This window comes from Molothrus aeneus, unplaced genomic scaffold (assembly GCF_037042795.1).
Source record: "Molothrus aeneus isolate 106 unplaced genomic scaffold, BPBGC_Maene_1.0 scaffold_35, whole genome shotgun sequence".
In the NCBI taxonomy this organism is placed as follows: domain Eukaryota; kingdom Metazoa; phylum Chordata; class Aves; order Passeriformes; family Icteridae; genus Molothrus; species Molothrus aeneus.
Window position 1 is genome coordinate 1,104,256 of NW_027099016.1, and position 6,737 is coordinate 1,110,992.

Here is a 6,737-nt window from a genome sequence, read left to right on the forward strand (position 1 = left end):
GCCAGGCTCCACAACATTTACCCTGTGCACCTGACCTTGTCAGGGTCATTTTCATGCTGTCCATCCCTCCCAAAGAGTACCTCCAATGCTGCCACTTCTCTCAGCTGTTGGATCCCTTCCTCAAAGGCCTTCCAGCACATTCTATGGTGGTGCTCCTGCATGCTCTCCCTGTGGACAAACCTCTCTCTGACACTCATTAAAAGCCGCTCCTAGAGGGAAAGGGACCCTGGCTCCCTTACAAAAATCTGATTGATACCTGAGTCCTGGGTTGAGGGTCCCAAATTTCTTGCCTCACCACCATCCAGTTGCACACCTGTACTTATAAGGTCCCAGACCCAAAGTAGCCAGGTTGTATAAGTCTCATATCCCCATCATACAATGTCTTTGTGCAGATTTTGGAGATTTTCGTACGTCAGGGACTCGGTGACGATCTCAACCTCTGGGTCTCCTGAGGGTTGTGAGGGCCCTCCCTTATCTGGGTGCCCTGCTTTCATCTTAGATCTCCTTGTTTCCACAGGAGCAACTGCTGCTGGCTGTGTCTGCCTTTGCAGTTCAGCTGGAACCTGGACAGTTGTAACATCTGTGGGTTCCACTGCTGCACTATTAGACTCTCCCTCTTCGAGGCACTGGGAGGGCTTCTCACGAGCTTGGGAAATGTGCTCCTTCAGCATTTGGCTCACCTCGTTTATCTCCTTCACCAGAACCCCCATCCAATCTGGGTAGTTTATAGCTGAGGTGGGCTGTGGGGCAGGGCCAGGCTCTGGGGCAGCATCCCTTGTCTTTGGGGTAGGTGTCAGGGTGGTTATCCAAGTTAATCTTCTCTTATCTCTAAATGCTAAACAGAACAAGCCTTCCAGCAACACCAGCCACTGTTTGATATCATTAGTATTTAGAGTGGATCTGAACCCTTCAAAAACTGGTAGAGCAGACCCAAAGAGATGGCTAAAGGGTTGGGAGAAGATTTCGCCCGGTGTCGTTTCCTCACAGCAGGTGCTATTATTAACGTAACCCCAAAAACATACAGTTAGGGTGTGATAGCTGTGAATCCATGTGCCTGCTTTCCAGAGGAAGTTAAAAATCCATGAATTCCTCCCCTTATTCACCCATAAAACAAACTGGATAACAGCCACAGTAGCCTTGGTTATAGGACCCATGTTTAGATAAGGGCCTGCAAATGGGAGAAATGTAGCCACAACCACGTGCCACCCAAACCAAGGTAAGCTGGACCACATGATGACAGCTTAACAAGGTTTCTGTAGCAGCATACAAAAATTAGATTACTCAAGAACTGTTATTTCCTTTTTATTTCTGTGCCCTCGAGCCTCACGTTAAGCACCAAAATCTGTCTTGGTTTGGAAAGACAGGAGTCTCCTAAGGAAGGCAGGAGCCTCCCCTGAAATGGAGAATGTAAACCCCCTCCTTCCAAATTGCTATAAATTTTAAATTAAGGGGCCCTCAGGCAAAAAATATGGGAGCAGGGATAACAGTTCTTTAGTAGGGAAGAAAATAAAAGGATAAAATAAACAATGCAATAAACTAAAACAACACTGACAGAGTCAGAACACAACCTGACACCCTGTGGGTCAGGGTATTGGTAGCAGTCCAATTGGAATCGCGGCTGCAGCCCTCCTAGAGTGTCAGGTGGGTTCTGTTGGAGCAGGGATCCTGTAGAAGAGTGTAGTCTTCCTCTGAAGATCTAGGGGAAGAGAGCAGCTGTTTCCTCTGGGAAATCCAGTGGAGAAAGCCATGCTGGTGTTCCAGAAATGCAAGATTATATCCAGGTAGGAATGCTTGGCTCTCCCCTCTGGGTGGAGCATCTCACACTGGGATGCTGTAGTTCTTATCAGTTGTGCAGTGACATTCAATAGCCTGTTATCAACGGATGTCTCCCCAGTTGTGGAAGAGATAAGGAAAACTGCCTACTTAACAGAAGACAACTGCCATACAGGTGGCAAATAGAATACAATTTGCTTGACAATCCAGGACATTGCCCCAGGCAGAATTTATTGCCCCAAGCAGGATAATTTCACACCAGAACTGAAGCATTGTGAATATTTGTGGTTATTGGCTTTAAAACACTGGGACATGGAAAAGGGGAAATGGATCTGTTACCAAGAGCTGCGAGGTGGGTGGGAGCAGTGGGATGAGCTCTGCTGGCAGCTCTCAGCTTTCCCAGGAAGAGGGAAGGAGCCGGATCCAGCCCCATGGATCCCTCAGGTAGTGATTACTACCAGATGAGAGAGGGTCACGGTGTCACCCTGTCCCTGTCCCCATTCCACAGGATGGATGTGGCTAGAGCCCCTTGGGAGAGGGAGCTGCTCCAGAATCCTACCTGACCCCACCCCAATCCTGCTCCATCCATCTATCCCACTTGATCCTGCCCCAGTCCTGTCCCAGTCCTGCTCCATTGATCCCACCTGATCCTGCTCCATCCATTCTACCCAATCCTGCACTGGAATCCCTCCCTGATCCCACTCCATCACTCCTGCCCCAATCCTGCTCCATCCATCCCTTCTGATACTGCTCCAGAATCCAGCTCCAATCCCACTTTACAATTCCACCTGATCCCACTCTAGACCCCTGCCCTGATCCAAAATCCCTCCCCAATCCCAGTCTGTCCATCATGCCCCAGTCTCCCTCTGGAATTCCACCCTGATCCCATGCTGTATCTGCAGTGGAGCCATTCATTCCCATGTCTTTTCCTGCAGAGAGAGAAGATCCATGAGATTCCAGCATGGATCACACACTGGGATTAACCCCATGATCCATCCTGGGATCCACACAGAGGGGATCCAGAGCTGGATCCGCCATTGGAACTCACCGGCTGCCGGGTTGTATCCATTCCTGTCCCTCCTCCCTGTGGAAACAAAGTGGGATCAGCATCGGTGTCACAGGATTCCCAGAACGGTGCTGGGTGGATCCGTGTCCCTTCCCGACCGCCATCCCGTGTGTTACCAGATTGGAGCTTCCAGACACCGAATCTGATGAGGACAACGATGAGGATGAGGATGGCAGCGATGACAGACACAGCAACCACCACGGAGAGATGGGATAGTGAGGAGGGGGAGGGGAATCCCCATTTAGGAATTCCAAATTCCCAATCCCCACATTCCCAGCCTCACCCCAAGCGAAGATCCCGGGCTCTGGCATTCCGGGATGCTCCACCCTGCACCGGTACTGCTCCCGCTCCTCCGGCAGCGCCTCGATCCTGGCCCAGGTGTGGAAGGTGCCATCGCTGTTGGGAACGATCCCGCCCCACTCCGTCTCCTGATCCAAGGTTTCACCCCCCTTCATCCAGCTGACTGCGATTGTGTTGGGGTAGAATCCGTACACGTGGCAGGACAGGATCAGCGTCCTGTGTTCCTCTCTTCTGGACACGTGGACATCAGGGGGCTCTGGAATGGGATAATGGTGAGGGACATCCATGGAATGGTGAGGGACATCCCATTGGAACGGGACTGGGGTGAGTTCTACCTATGGAATTCCCAATGGAATAGGATGAGAGTGACATCTGCCCATGGAATTCCCAGTGGAATGGGATTGGGGTGAGATCTGCCCACAGAATTCCCACTGGAATGGGATCAGGGTGAGATCTGACCATGGAATTCCCAGTGGAATGGGATTGGGATGAGATCTGACCATAGAATTCCCACTGGAAATACTGTGTTCCCAAGTCCTCCATTCCCAAATCCCTCACAGGAATTCTGCTCCCACCTTTGCGCTCCAGCTCCTTCTGCCCATATCTGATGTGCCTCTGGAGCCATTTTGGGCAGATGTGGTTCAGATAATTTGTCCACATCTCAACCCCGTTCAATTCCTGTTCCCAGCGTCTCCTGGTGATCTCAGCAGCGCCGTCGGCCGGCACAAATCTCCTGAATCCCAGGTCAAAGGAGATATGATCCCACCCATCGTAGCCAATCTGGTGGGATCCACGGACACTCCCATTGGACAGGAAGTCACAGCCATAAACTGTCAACCTTGTGTGGAGACCTCAACCTTGTGTGGAGACCTGGGGGGATTGTACCCACAGAGACCCCTGGAATTGTGTCCCAGCCCCACAGAGCCCCATTCCAGCCCTTTGGAGCCGCAGAGTCTGATGGAGACCCACAGAGCCTCATCCCAGCCCCTTGGAGCCCCATGGATCCACATCCCAACCCCATGGAAGTCAACCCAACAGATCCCATCCCAGCCTCACAGATCCCAGCCCCATGGATCCAATCCCAGCCCCATGGATCACAAGATATTCCATCCCAGTCTAATGGATCCCCATTGCAGCCCCTTGGAGCCCTATGAATCCACATCTGACACCTATAGATCCCATCCCAGCCCCATGGATGCTCACCCCAGCCCTACAGACCCCACTCCAGCCCCATAGATCCCATCCCAGCCCCACGGATCCCCATCCTAACCCCATGGATCCCCATCTCAGCCCTACAGTTCCCATTCCAGCCCCATAGATCCCATTCCAGCCCTATGGATCACAAGCTATCCTATCCCAGTCTAATGGATCTCCATTTTCAGCCCCTTGGAGCCCTGTGAATCCACATCCAAGATCTACAGATCCCATCCCAGCCCCATAGATCTGTACCCAAGTCCCACAGATCCCATTCCAGCCCCACAGATCCCATCCCAGCCCCATGGATTCATATCCCAGCCCCATGGATCCCATCCCAGCTCAACAGATCCCATCCCAGCCCCATGGATCCATATCCCAACCCATGGATCACAAAATATCCCATCCCAGCTTAATGGATCCCCATTTCAGTCCCTTGGAGTCCTGTGAATCCACACTGGGGATCTACAGTTCCCATCCCAGCCCCACGAATCCACATCCCACCCCCATGGATTCCAACCCAAGTGCACAGATCCCATCCCAGCTCCATGAATGACAAGCTATCCCATCCCAGTCTAATGGATCCCCATCTCAGCCCCATCGATCCCCATCTCAGCCCTACAGTTCCCATTCCAGCCCCACAGATCCCATCCCAACGCCATGGATCCCAACCCAGCCCCATGGATCTCATCCCAGCCCCATGGATCCATATCCCAACCCGTGGATCACAAAATATCCCATTCCAACCTAATGGATCCCCATTTCAGCCACTTAGAGCCCTGTGAATCCACATCTGAGACCTATAGATCCCATTCCAGCCCCATGGATCCAATCCCCAGCCCTACAGTTCCCATTCAAGCCCCACAGATCCCATCCCAGGCCCCATGGATCTCAGCCCTACAGTTCCCATTCCAGCCCTATGGATCCCCATTCCAGTCCCACAGCTCCCCTCACTCATCGCTGCTCTGGTTGTACCGCTCACGCAGTATCTTCAGGTTCCTGACATCACTGTGCTGGCTCCTCACATTGGTCTGGGTCCCCATATCCAATATTCTGGCTTGACTCCATCCTTTATCCACTGCATCAGCGGCACTTTCCGGCCCTGCTCGCTGTCGTAGTGCACAAAGGGGATCCCATCCAGGTACCCAATGGACATGAACTGGGGGGACACGGAGATTTGGGGGGATTGAGGAGATCATGGATCAATGAAAGGGGAACTGGGAGAGCTGGGAAGGGGTTTGGGGATCCTGGGGACAAGGAAAGGGTGTGCAGGGTGGGAGAGGCGGGATGGACAGGAAAGGGCCTGCAGGGGGTCCTGGTGTCCAGGAATGGGGGCTCAGGGGGTTCCAGGGTTATGGAAAGGGGGAGAGGAGGTACAGGGACTGGGAAAGTGGGATGGGGGTTCCAGGGGATGCATATGCCCAGGAAAGGGGATCCAGGGGTCCCCAGTGCCAAGGAATGAGGGGTCACAGGGTGGGGAGACCTGGGAATAGGAATCTGGGGGTCCTTGATGCAGAGAAATGGGGGGGCTGGGGACTGAGAAAAGAAGGAATGGAAGTCCAGGGGTCTCAGGATCAAGGAAAAGAGGGGTCTGGGGACTGGGGAAGGCAGGATGGATGGGAAAGGGGTTGCAGGGGGGAATTGGTACTGGATAAGGGGGTGCAGGGGGGTCCCAGTGCCCAGAACTGAAAATTCAGGGGGGTCCTGGGGCCCAGAATCCCCCCAGGGACCCTCCTGGACATCCTGAGACACCTCCCCCCGCAGGACGAGCAGGTCCCGGTGCCGGGGAAGAGGGTACAGGGGGGTCTCGGTGCCCGGACATGGGCGCCCAGGAATGGGGGCTCAGTGGATTCTGATGCCTGGGAATGGCGGTTCGGGAGGGTTTTCCTGTCCAGGAATGGGGTTCCGGGGCTGGCGAAGGGGGTTGAGAGGGGTCAGTAGACTCAAAATTGGGGTACAGGGGGGTTCCCCTGCCCAGGAATGGAAGTCTAGGGCGTTCCCGGTGGCCGGAAATGGAACTTCAGGAGTTTCCCCGTTTCGGGGTTCCCACTCACCTTTGGTCGCGCCCCCCGGGTCCCCCAGGAGCCCCAAGAGCAGCCCCAGAGCCAGCGCTGGAGCCATGGCGCTGCTCCGCTGCGGCCCCGCCCACAGCCCTGGCCCCGCCCCAAGGAAAAGCGGGGGCTGGGGTGTCTGAGATGGGGGAGGGCCAGGAAAGGGGGTGCAGGGGGGCTTTGGTGCCGGATAAGGGGGTGCAGGGGGGTCCCTGTGCCTGAGAATGGAGGGTTTGGGAGGGTTCCAGTCCTGGATATGGGGGTGCACGGGGGTCCTGGTGCAGCAGAATGGGGGGGTCAAGGACTCCCAGTGCTGTATAAGGGGATGCAGTGGGGTCCCGGTGCCCAGAAAT

The 6,737-nt window shown here is 54.4% G+C and overlaps 1 pseudogene; it reads right to left on the minus strand.

Annotated features, from left to right (window-relative positions):
- Positions 1–371: 371 nt before the first annotated feature.
- Positions 372–6,454, minus strand: LOC136570590 (class I histocompatibility antigen, F10 alpha chain-like; annotated as a pseudogene).
- Positions 6,455–6,737: the final 283 nt, after the last annotated feature.